The 13934-nt window shown below is 40.1% G+C and overlaps 1 protein-coding gene across 1 annotated transcript in view; it reads left to right on the forward strand.

The window, feature by feature from the left end:
- schip1 (schwannomin interacting protein 1) overlaps nt 1–13934 on the forward strand; it is a 239999-nt gene that overhangs the window by 20401 nt on the left and 205664 nt on the right. The gene's annotated exons all lie outside the window — the stretch shown is intronic.

Here is a 13934-nt window from a genome sequence, read left to right on the forward strand (position 1 = left end):
TGTTGTTCATTAAACAGCAGCAAAGTGTCTCGCTAATTAGAAACTTGCTGTAACTTAAAAACCAGGATGACAAAGAATCCCCTCTCTTCTTGAAAAATCAAGTATGTTACTCTTCACTATTGCAATATATTTAATAAATAAATATATTTTTTTATTTGCAAATTTTATGTTAAAATATGCTGGACTCATGAAAACGATGGACTGTATTATGCTGCTAACACTTTAGTCCTATATTATAATAAATTGTTATACAATTAGAGGAGACGTTGAATCGAGTTAAATACTTTTACCTTAATTGTGGCTGTTAATGTTATTTCACATCGACTGAACAATTGAAATACTTGTAATATCACCAAGCAGCCCACACCTATGCACGCTGGGGCTGCTGGTGTACTGTTGTTAAGTAACGCTTAGTCAGTCTTTTCCTCCACTACTTCAAATTGAATGGTGTAAAGTTTACCAAAAAAAATCTTTTGAGATTAAACACTTTTGCTGAGAGTGTTTACTGTGAGTCACTCACTCCCCAATCTGCCTTACCTTTTTCAGTTTGAAGCTCTATTTTGGTGGAGTAATGCTGGACAAGCTGTGCTGAACCTTTGCCCTCTGTACCGCCTTGCCTTGCCTTCTCTTGCACCTCCGCCCACAGCACACTACACTCTTAACTCCATTTTTTTTCTTCCCCTCTCTGCCTTGTCACCACTCTCTCTGCATCGTTTTCTCTCTTGCTTCGTCTGTCCTCATTCAGACTGTATCACTCTGCTGTGGCTCTTGTGGTCGCTGAAGGACAGACATTCATCAGCATAAGGCCAGGGTGCCATGCTATGTGTGTGCGTTTGTGAATGTATGTTTGTGTGGTTCTTCATGTTGGCTCATGTGGGCTTGAAGGACCTTGCTGCTGGCCTGTAGGGGAGGGGGAGGTTCAAACATACTTCAATATCATAGTTCCATGAAATATGCATGAACACACACACATAGAGGAGACACTGCAGCACTGTGGTTTTTCCTTCTTTACTTCTTCCAACATTGGAAAACCTCCTAGATTCAAGCTCACCTTCCCAGTACCTCCCAGACCCTCAGCTCTCTCGACCTCCTTGAAACAAGATGTTACATCTCAAGGGGTTTATCCAGATACAACAAATTTCAAGTACTTGTACTACAGTTGAATATTTCCATTTTATGTTTCTTTTTTTTTTTAAAACTTCTGATTGGCACACAGGCTCACAACTGACTGGTTGCTACACATAGCCCATGCGTCATGTAATGATGACTTCACCTCCACTTAGCCCATACACTTGTATTAATTAAAACATGGACATTTGAGGATCAGTAAATGAACCTTTCCTGCCAAGGATAGTCAGCTGTTTTTAATGAAACACATCTTTTTTTCTCCAGATGATCCCCCTTGGGGGCACCACACACACACACACACACACACACACACACACACACACACACACACACACACACACACACACACACACACACACACATTTTTATATATATTTTATTCAAAGTTAAAAAATCTCAGTCTCTGGTTTTCTGCTTCCTGGTCAACTCCACTGACTTCCTTGACCACATGAATTGTCAGGATAAACAACAAACCTTTTTTTTGTTGAGCTGGCCTGAGTGTACTCCATATTAAGCATGCAGTTATCAATCGTCATTTAACTTCCAGAAACAGTACTTAAAACACTGGTGTCCACCAAAGTGCTTAACATGCTGAAGGCAAAATCACACTATTACAAGTCATGTTTCTACCAGCCTTCGGGCTAAACTAACATTCTGTCTGTAGACATATCTGGGCAAATTTGAGAACTTACCTGGGAATTGATTAGCTTCACTTTTGAATGCTGATGAGGTCGTGTGGAGTAGTGAAAGCAGAGATGCTAATTCAGTGATATATAACAGATCATTATCTGCAAGCTGGAAACAAATTATGTCTCTGTGCTCCCGCTTTATTTGACCATAATTGTAGACTAGTATTAGGTACCTTGTACAGTTTGTTCTGCATTTCAAATATGCTTTAAAAAGTTTATGTGTACATTTACATTTGAGCATCTATATGTGCTGACTTGATTGCACGAGTAGATCCCCATGATTCACAGCAGAGTGTGGCCCTCTGGGATGGTTTGGTGAGGTTCGTTCAGTCGCACAAACCGAAGATCAAAGCCAAAGTGTTGAGATGAGAATGGAGATAAAACGCTTCAGCTCGGTTGCTGTCATTGCAGAGAAAAAGATACAGCTGGTGGGCGCCTGATGAAATGATTTAAGTGATGTATAGTTAAGAGGCGAATAGGACTGTGAGGAGAAGGATGAAAAAGAATAAAAAGCACAGAGCTGACTGTATTAAAAAAAAGATAAATTACATAACATCCTCTATGCTTAGCTGCATTCAGCTTGTGCGTCCATGGCTGCTTGTCTGCTAACTGTGTTTGTGGACATTGATCTCCTCCTGGCTCTGTGACATGTTTGCACTTTTCCCCTTCCTTTTGTTCAGCCCAGGTGGAGGGAAAGTGTCACTGTAAGCATTTCTGTAGCCTGCGTGGGAGATCACTCTCTCATCTCTCACCGCCAAGAATCCAAAGCAAAGTGACGTCTTCATCTATGCCTCCACCTCTACCCTACTTAATCCCTTTTCCCCACCCTCACTCTATGTCATCCCTTGCTTTCCCTCCCACTGCCTTTCCATGCACAGTTACACATTCACATTCACAAATGCACCCTATGCCCTCCCCCTGCCGTGCACACACACACACGCGCGCACACACATCCCTTGGTGTTTCTCCTGACAAATTCTAACAAATGTTTTATTGGTGTCAGTTGGTGTCTCATTTGAATTGAATTTATACACCTCTGCTCCAGAGTTGACATCGATCGGGTTTAACTCATTTAATAGCCATGACATTTGCCTATTAGCTTATTTACTGTCAAAACAGGCCCAGGCTCAGCTGGCTTCCTGAGAGACACTAACTCTTGCATTTGTATCCGTTAGGGAAGAAAATGTGATTGCTTGTGCAAAATATAAACTCAAGAAGAATGTTCAGCCCTGAAATACACACAGAGATGGACTAAAATGAATGTGCTTCATCTACAGTTAGGTGCATAATTTGTTGAGAGTTTTGTAGCTTGCATCTGTACACCACCACAGTGCTTCTTAAATCAAGCAGTCTGCATGTGATTGAAGTGCTGACTTTCCTTTTTAATTACAGCCATATTTATACATCATCCTCCATTTTCTGAGGTTCAAAAGTAATCGGACAAGCTAACATAATTTTAAATGCAAGAAATGTTTTTAGTTCTTGAATAAAAATGATTTGTCGTCAATGTTTGCCTTAAGTCTAGAAACTATGCATACTTATAAACAATGTGGGTTGCACAGCATGCACAAGACTAAGCTTACAAGTGAAGCTGTGAAATAGCCACTGATTTTGTGAATGCCCAGCGGGAAGCTATCTTAAAAATTCATCTTGGCTATGTGACAGTGAGATAAAATGAGGAGAAGAGAAGGCTAATTTCTCCAAAGGCAGAAAGAGAATGATGGATGACTGAAAATCTGAAAGGATTAGGAGTTAGAAGGTAGATAAGATGCGGCAGATTTTGGAGTGATTATGACGATAATAACTGTGCCTTTGAAGCCTTTATGACTCTACATTTGCGTGGGTATGAGATCAAGTGTATGCACGGGCACAGGTATGTCAGTCAAAATGTCTGATTCCTTCTTTGTTGCTGTTTCTATGTCTTCATACGAGGTAGATGTTAACTCTTACATCCGTGGACCTGGAAAAGTACTCGTAATTACACGCTCACATCAGCTTGTGTACACACATATAAACACAGCAACAGTCTTCAGTGGCACATTAAAGCCCTTCCAAAACAAATCAATGAAAGCTGTTACACAAATGAGGAAAAAGATGACAAATGAACAAGAGACAGACAGTAAAATGGATGTCGATCCAGAAGTAGGAGAAAAACGCTAAGTATCGTGAGGGAAAAGGGAGTCCTCACTTTTTATTTTTGCATATCCTTTTTTTGTGAGCACATGGTCTTGAATCGCTTGATTGGATATTTAAAGCAGGCTGTGTGCAGCATTTAGATGAGAGCAATGGTTTACAGCTGGTGTATAGCGATTTGATTAGATGCTGTAGCTCACTGCAAACGCCCCACAAGCTTCTAATTGGTTATTTATCTAGAAAACATGCCATTTAGCTGACATTACTTAAACTAAACAAGCATATAGTGGCATGCGTGCTCACATGTAGTCACGCACAGACAGAGATGTGGCACACACACATACACACGCACATATATATATACTATAGCACAACATAAATCTGCTGAAAGCATCTCCAAACCATCTACAGCAGTAATAACAATCTGGTACCTAAGGCTATATGCTCTACTGTTCATTTCAGCACACTTCTCTTTGCACTCACACCTTTTCTCCGATTGCTCTTCCCCCCCCTCTATTGCAGGTCCCAGTTTTTTTTCCCATCATCACTCTTGCTTACGCTCTTTCTCTTAAGCATGATGTTTTGTCCCCCTCTTTTGTCCCACTCTTTAGCCTATCACATACGCTGTTAGGAGAGGAGGGGGGGGTCGCTGTCTTATTTAATGAATCATTTCAATGTAAGCAGCTATCTCCTGGAAGTTTTCAGTCTTTTGAATATGTGGCTTTACAGCTGAAGGCACCATCCAAAGTTGTGTTTCTTAATGTTTACAGCCCTCCCAAATACTGCACAGACTTTTTTAATGACCTCAGTGAACTGCTGTCTGTGATCTGTGATGATTTTGACTGTGTAATTATTGTTGGGGATTTTAACATCCATGTGGACAACCCTCAGGACAAAGGGACTAAAGACCTGAGTAACACTCTGGGCAACTTTGGGCTGACTCAGCATGTAACAGAGGCCACACATAATAGAGGACACACTCTTGACCTACTGATCTCCAAGGGCCTGAGCATTTCAAAGGTTACTGTGTCTGATGTGGGCCTGTCTGATCATTACTGTGTTTTCTTTGAAAGTAAAATCTCAGCCCACATAAATATATCAACAACAGTGATCACAAAACGGTGTATAACTGAATACAGTAGTGCAATTTTTAACCAGGTCTTCCCATTAACACCTGACCTGTCCAGAGGGTCAGTCAATGAGCTCGTCAATATAGCTTCAGTGCTAACATGTTAAATGTAATAGACACTATTGCTCCCATTAAGGTGAAGGTTATCTCTGGAAGGAAAAAGTCTCCCTGGAGAAACTCCACACTGGTGAAAAATGAAAAAAGAGAGTGTAGGAAAGCTGAGCGCAGATGGAGAAAAACAAACCTCCAGGTTCATTATGACATCTATAAAGAGAAACTTCACAATTATAATTTACAACTCAGGAGTGCAAGGAGGTCCTACTTCTCTGACATCATCACTAAAAACAGCCATAATGCTCGGGTCTTATTTTCTACAGTTGACAGGCTAACAAACCCTCCTGTGTCAGTGGCAGCTGAACTTCATTCAACCATGGCCTGCAATGACTTTGCCAAATTCTTCACAGAAAAAATCCAAAAGATTAGACAAGCAATTGGTACATCAACAGCAGATCCAGGATATGTACTGTGTCCACCAAAAAACTGTTTAAACACCATAAAACAGTTTCACCCTATTAACAGCAAAGACCTGGAGGACATCTTAGGTCAACTGAACTCCTCCTCCTGCTGTTTAGATGTCCTGCCAACAAGTTTTTTCAAAAAGGTCTCAAAGACTTTGGAGTCAGACCTGTTACAGATCGTCAACTTTTCTTTAATATCAGGTGTGTTTCCAGAACCACTAAAAACTGCTGTAATTAAACCTATACTAAAAAAGGACAATCTTGACAAGACACAAATGAACAACTACAGGCCGATCTCAAATCTCCCATTTTTAAGTAAGATCATTGAAAAAGCAGTTTCTCAACAGTTCAGTTACTTCTTAAAACAGAATAACTGCTATGATGTTTTAGACAGAACCACAGCACTGAAACCGCTCTGACCAAAGTGTTTAATGACATATGTCTGAATACAGACAGTGGAAAAATGTCAGTCTTAGTTTTACTGGATCTCAGTGCAGCATTTGATACAGTTGACCACAACATATTACTCAAACGACTGGAGAACTGGGCAGGTCTTTCAGGAACTGTACTAAACTGGTTCAAAACATACTTAGAAAACAGGAAATACTTTGTATCAATAGGTAACTTCACATCTGAGCAGACAAGTATCACATGTGGAGTTCCCCAAGGTTCCATCTTGGGACCCTCTCTGTTTAACATCTACATGCTCCCACTGGCACAGATTATAAAGAACAACAAAATAAACTATCATAGCTATGCAGATGACACACAAATATATATCACAATGTCACCAGGAGCCCGAGGCCCTGTGCAGGCTCTTGGTAAATGCATTGAGGAAATTAATGGGTGAATGTGTGTGTGAATGGGTGGATGACTGGATATGTAAAGCGCTTTGGGGTCCTTAGAGACTAGTAAAGCGCTATATAAATACAGGCCATTTACCATTTACCATTTAATGACTGGTTGTGCCACAATTTTCTCCAGCTAAACAAAAACAAAACTGAGGTAATAGTCTTTGGCGCCAAAGAAAAACGATTACAGGTCACCAGAGAACTTCAATCTATACATCTAAAAACCACAAACCAGGCGAGAAATTTGGGTGTAGTGATGGATGCAGACCTAAACTTGGAAAAACACATTAAGACAATAACAAAGTCAGCTTACTATCACCTCAAGAATATTTCAAGGATAAAAGATCTGATGTCTCAACAGGACCTGGAAAAACTAGTCCATGCATTCATTTTTAGTAGGCTTGATTACTGTAACAGCATCTTTACAGGTCTACCTAAAAAATCAGTCAGACAACTACAGCTCATTCAGAACTCTGCTGCTCGAGTCCTCACTAAGACCAAAAAAGTGGACCACATCAGTCCAGCTCTGAGGTCTTTACACTGGCTGCCTGTCCGTCAGAGGATAGACTTTAAAGTTCTGATGCTGGTCTATAAAGCTCTGAATGGTTTAGGACCAAAATACATCAATGACCTCCTGACCCAGTATGAACCTTCCAGATCCCTCAGGTCATCTGGATCCGGTCTTTTATCAGTTCCCAGAGTCAGAACCAGACACGGAGAAGCTGCATTCAGCTTTTATGCTCCTTATATCTGGAACAAACTCCCAGAAAGCCTCAGATCAGCTGAAACACTCAGTTTATTTAAATCCAGGTTGAAGACTCACCTATTCTCAGCTGCATTTGAATAAAGCACCAAATCCACACTTTTAAGCTTAAATTTCAAAACTTACATTTAACTACTGATTTTATCTACTGTTCTGATTTTATCTGTTTTGATTTTATATACTGTTTTGTTTGTTTGTTTGTTTGTTAATTAGTTAGTTAGTTTGTTTGATTGTTTTAATCAATTTTAAATCATGCTTTTTATTTGTTTTTGTTTCTAATGTCTCTGTAAAGCACTTTGAATCACCTTGTTGTTGAATTGTGCTATACAAATAAACTTGCCTTGCCTTGCCTTGCCTAGGCTCAGTTCTCAAGGCCAATGAGTCTTCCATAACGAGATCCCCTGAGGAGAGAAGAGTAGTGTAAAGAGCAGCGGGGACAGCAAATGGGAGGGGAAGAGCTGGGGTTTGATCTCCTTTCTGACCTGCACAAATAGTGCAGCCTCTAACTAACCTTTCACTACCACTTCTCTTTCTCTCAGTCTCCCTTAACCCACCATTTACGTGTTCCACTCCCCTCTGTTCAGGAGCCATCTATCATTACTGTCCATTGACCCGATCAGATGCATTATAATCTTCTTCTGACAGCACTCCTGCTGTGTTTGCAATACACTGCACAGCGAGAACGGCTGAGGAGAAGCGCAGACAGTTGTCCTTACAGAGGAGAGGGAGTCTGGGGTAAAAATCAAATGGGTGCATATCTAAAAGTGAGACAAAACGTTCTTAGGAAAAAAGGAGCTTTTACAAACACTTATCCACCCATGTTCTGGAGTTTGTCACAAAACTGATTCTTTAAAGATTGATTTTCTGCTTTCAATAATAATCTCTCTCCTGTTATTTGAGTTCACTACAGATTACCCACAGTCCTTATTTCATCGACCAAGAAAGTCAAGCAGAAAGGAATGATGTGCCAGTCAATGACTGTTAAACTAGAGTTACCTCCCTGATATCATAAAGTCCGGGCTGTGGCAGCTAGCTGCTGTTTGCCTCATTAGTATGTGCGCTAACAGAGTGGCAAGCTGCTCATCCTTCCTCCGACAGCGTTTTAGCAGTTTAAGCGGGAGTTCAATAAAAGTGACTCTTAATGAAATGCTCTCTGGCCATTTAGGGAGACATGGTCTCTGGCAATTTTGTAATGGTTGTCTTTACACAATCTGTGTACTTTCATTGACTTTTGGCGTATTTGTCAAGGTGCACCTTTCAAAAGAAGTATACAAATGAGCGGCAACCAGCGTAGTCTTGTGTCAGCATGGCATGATGGATATGTTGTAATTATAGAACATATTCATCATGCTCCCTGCTTTATACCTAAACACAATTGGTTTAGGTATAAATGTAAAATGTGTAATTTTATTTCTGTATTGCTAGAGTTAAACTTAAATTGCAGGAGATTTTTTTTGAAGAACTCCTCAAAAGCTTCTCATTCTCCACTTTCTTGCTTCAGGGCTCAGTTGATTCTGTGTCAGTGTTTTCGAGACAAGATAACATACTGAAAAATGTGAGATGGTAGCTTCTGCACAGTTAACAGTTACTGATTCATCCGGTATTGTAACATTGACACTTGTGACAACACACGAATAATATCATAAAAATGTGGCTGGGTGTGTGAAGCTCGCTCAGGTACGCTCAGGCGATGTCCTCTGTGTGAGTTTCTGACAGCTCAGTCTGCCCTTTCTCGTGTTTTTTGATCAGAGAGTTAGGAATAAAGGGGCAAGGTGTTGCCCTTTTATTTGATGCATACATTATGCACCAATAGTTTTCACTGCATCACAAATAAATAAATAAAGCAGCACATTAAAGAAGTCAAAGATCTAAGATTCCTCTGGATCAAACACCTTTTTCTTATGCAGACCATGTGTACGAGTTGATGAATATAAAGTGCTTTAATGTTGTCGGGCTGTAAGCATGCTATTGTTAGGTCAGAAATCTTCTCAGCAAAGAGACTCTGCTTTGAAGTTTTGCATTTGTCTATAATAGTTTATTAAATCTTTGAAGCTTCTGTGAAGACGCTTGTGTTTGCATATGCATTCATACTAACTGTACTGAATAGAGCTGTGTGTATGTGTGGACCGGATCCATACATACATGTGTATGTGCACGTGTATAATGTGCACTCACATACAGAGCACCTGTCTAGTTTCCTCTGTAGCAGTTTAAACATGGGCCAAATGTGTCCTCACAGTTTTCTAGCGTCACCATGGTAACAGTGAACTTGCTCAGAATGTCCTTATTTACTTATGCAAATGACTTCCTGCAGCCCTCCAGCCTGTCAATCAAGATTGCAAGCATATTGGAAAAAATATAGTTAGAAAGGTGAGAACTTTCAGTCTTTGCTACAAGCTTATGTAACCCTCACTTAGCTCCAGTTTGTATAAATCAGTGCCTCCATATGTTTTTGTCTTCTAATGCTGTGGTAAATCTCATATTACCTAACGGACCCTTTGTTGGGTTTCAAGTTGAAGCTTTTCTCTCATTTATCCATTTGCATTTATCCTTTAATCCATCCTGTTCTTTGTTGTGTTTCCTAATGCTGCTTCTTAATGCTACTTAATTGTTAACTGTCTGTGCCAGTTTCATGCTGATTCATCTGCATTATGTAATTTGTTTGCAAGATACAAATAGTGGGAATGTTTTGTGAAATTAAAATTGTCTGTCCCGAGCCAGACTAGCTTGCTTATATACTTTTTCCAATACTTTGCACAAGCTACCAAATATCTTTCCGCTCTCGTTCCCTTTTTTGTCTGTCCTTAGCTTTCGCCTTCCTTGAGGTTTTGCTTGTTTATTCTCTTCTTCTTGTGACTTCTTCCAGCTGCTTCGTCTTTTGCTTTTATTTTTCCATCTGCATTTTGCTCACTAACCCACTATCCTTTGAAATAAGAGAAAGGAGAGTCATTCTGATTCTTTAAATAGTGCCAATTACTTCTTTTATATATGATCTTCTGAAATAATCATATTTCTTGAGCATTTCTTTAACAATATTTATTTGTTAAAATGATTTTTTTTTAAATGCTGTATTATGGTCAAGGCAATACTAGTATAAGCTACTTAAAATCTGACATTAGATTATTTCCAAGTCAGGTGACAGACTGCCCTTTTTGATTTGGGAATGAAGCACTGCCCCAAATGAAGGAATTAAAGATGGATGAGATGGATTTGTGGTATGTCTGAAATGTTAATTGGCTGACTGTAAGCTTGAGCAGTTCAGCAGTCCGATTTTCTGCTTTCAAAAGATCTCTTATTACGCTGGTCAACAATTTTTCAGACGTTATCTGCTTGAGAGGATGAGAGGTGAGCTATTTTTTTTTAAAGATTTTGAGGTGCTCAAATATGACAGTTAAAATAGATGATTGGCTACCATTTCCAAGATTTCCTGCTCTTTTCTCTTTGTACATGTTGCCCTTGGGATTAATTTTTAGTAAATACAACATCTCCTTTCACTGCTATGCCGATGATATCCAGATTTATTTACCTTTGAAATCCGATGTTTGCATGAAGTTAAAATTTGGTTATCACATAATTTTCTTACATTGAACGAGAATAAGACCAAAATCATAGTCTTTGGTAGTCACACTCCGCTAGACCAGTTAGCTGACGCCCTAGGCCCTCTCGCTAGCCATCTTTCGTCCACTGTAAGAAACCTCGGAGTGTTCCTGGATGGCTCTTTTAAACTCGAGAAACAGGTGTCCACTGTGGTAAAAAACAGCTTTTACCAGTTGCGTCAGATTTCCAAAGCAAAGCCGTTCCTTCCTTTAAAGGACCTTGAAAAGCTTATCCACGCATTTATTACATCCAGATTGGACTACTGTAACTCCCTCTACTCGGGCCTCCAACACTCCTCTCTTTGCCGGCTCCAGTTAATTCAAAATGCAGCTGCGCGTCTTTTAACAGGTACGAGAATTCATGAACACATAACTCCAATTTTAGCCAAATTACATTGGCTCCCTGTTAAATATCGTATAGATTTTAAAATTCTTTTGTTCACTTTTAATATTTTGAATAATTTAGCGCCCAGTTATCTTTCTGATTTACTCCATTCATACAATCCCAACAGAGCACTTAGATCGTCCAACCACAGGCTCCTAGCACAACCTAAGACTCGAATGAAGTCGAGAGGCGACCGGGCCTTTGCATCCGTGGCACCCAGACTCTGGAATAACCTCCCCGTTCATATTCGCACTGCTGAGTCTATCCAGTCTTTTAAATTACGTCTTAAAACTTATTTTTTTACTTTGGCTTTTGATTCTGTCTAGTTGGCTGTTTTAGCTTGTTGCGTTGTTACCTATTGTTTGTTGTCCTCTTTTATTGTTTGTTTTAACTGTCTCATGTTTTTATTGACTGTGAAGCACTATGGTCAACACTGTTGTTTTAATATGTGCTATATAAATACATTTTGATTTGATTTGATCAAAGTTTTTATTTTAACAACTGTGTTTGTTAAATAGATGAGTTTTAATTCTGAATTGTTAACTTTTTTCATTTGTTTATGGTCAATTCATATGATAATATTTAATCTTTCTTCATTGTGTAACAGTTTAAAAGAGATATATAGATACACGGAGAGATAAGAGTTAATATGAAACACATATACATCATATTTAATGGAAAGCACAGCAGAGCTATTTCAGTTCACAAAAAAACTGGACTGAAATTATTTAGAGCCCAGCAAGCCCAACCAGGGAGGTCAAGATGTTGTGTCAAGGTGGCATGTTGTGACTTGTGATTTATGTCTGTGGATATCTCCACAAGCAAACTTATTTTATTTGGTAATGTAGTGCACCAGAACAGGAAATGCAAAGGTTATCTGCCTTTTGGTGGTGCAAGTCACGTTATTTTAACAGCATAGTGTGAAAGAAAATGACAAATATTACTTGTGAGACATATACTTATTTAACATTTTGACAGTACAGTGCCATGAAAAATCGTTTTCCCTCTCCATGATATATTTGTTTTTTTGCACACTTACGGTTTGTAAGTCATTAAACTTTCAATATTAGACGAAGATAACCCAAGCAAATACAAAATGCACATTTTGAATGATGATTTTATTTATTATGGGGAAAAAAAACGTTGACTAGTGTAAGCTGATAGCTTGTTCTAATCTTACTCAGTTTTACATGTTGTGGTTCAACATGAGAAAAGCCGTGATATGAAACTGAGTTTCAGGACAGATGTCGTCTGCTCATTGTGAGTGTGTTAGACTTCATTTCATTACCTTTTTCTGGCTTTCCATTTATATTAGAAATATACAAAGTAACATTACCATCTTTCCAGCCAGCATTTGTGAGGACATAGATGACATAAATAAAGGCTGTTCATCAGTAGATAAAACCTGCCAGAGTTTCTGTGCAGTGTGAGTTCCATAGTCATTGATAGTCATTTGATTGTACAGTCAGTGACAGTTTCTAGACCTCTGCAAATAACTCCTTCCATATCTGATCACAGTCACTGTGTCAGCATTTCAGGCCTGTCCAACAGGGATGAGATCCTCAGGCAAACCTAAAACTGTCATGCGCCGTGGTGCGCGGGCACGAAAGGATCCAGGCGCAGACTCCGAGCTAACAAAAAGACACTTTAATAAAACAACGAAAGGCGACCCGGGGAAAGTAGAGAGCAAAACAGAAACTAAAAATCCGGGGAAACAATGACACGAGGAAGCCGGGATCGGGATGGCGGGGGGGATAGAACGGAACCGTGGGAGCTCGGGAGGGAAGTGTGGCAGTCCGTGGGGGCAGGAAGTCCGTGGAATGGCGAGTGGGCCAGGTGAGCACCGCGAGATCCAGTTGAGCCGGAGGACAGGCAGGTAGCAGACGCCGAGTAGAAACCACTGTGGGGATGACTACGGACTGGCGTGGAGCATCCGTCAGCGCCGGATTAAGTGGATCTCCGTGTAATCACCGGGATGGAGAGCAGGTGTGCTGGTGATGGCCCAGCCCGGGGGTGTGGCTACCCGAGCATCACGCATTCCACAGACACAGGACCACGGACCATGACAAAAACAACATAGAGCAAGTCTTTGTATCCCTTTGCTGACTGATCTAGAGGAGGTGGCTAGGGACATGTCCACTGCTTTGGTGACCCCAAACCAGCAGAAAATGAATCACACTGTGAAATAACAACATGGATTTTTTTTTAATGGCTTGGGAGAAAGATCCTTGACATTTTGGGTTCTTTGACTGGATGATTGCCACCGGTGGTTGTATGTTATCGATTTCTCGAAGCGGAACCAGGTATCCTCTTTGTGGAGCAGTTTCACAAAGCTTGTTTGGCGATAGCAAAAACGAGACACTCTGGGTCTATAGCTGTGTGTGTGGCCAATGACTATTCATGAGTTACTGTTCAGTCTGTGTGATCGTCATGGTGTGGTATGTGTGGAGAGAGGAAGAGAGGTTTACTGTTTACAGTTTTAACATTTACTGCGAGAATGAGCCCATGTTTCTCCTCCTGCTGTCATTTAGCAGATGCTGTTTCTTGTCAACAGTGAACAGAGAGATGAGCAGAATTAGTATCAAACCCACGATACTAAGACAATAATGCAAGTGGCAGAAAGACAGTAAACAAACACTGACAGAAAAGAGACAATGGCATCTGCTCTAACTGAGCTGCAGAGTGAGTGAAACCTCATGTCTCTGATGTACAAAAGATCCTTGTTTTTTAATTATATATGTA

The sequence above is a fragment of the Rhamphochromis sp. 'chilingali' genome (genome assembly GCF_963969265.1).
Source record: "Rhamphochromis sp. 'chilingali' genome assembly, chromosome: 8".
In the NCBI taxonomy this organism is placed as follows: Eukaryota; Metazoa; Chordata; class Actinopteri; order Cichliformes; family Cichlidae; genus Rhamphochromis; species Rhamphochromis sp. 'chilingali'.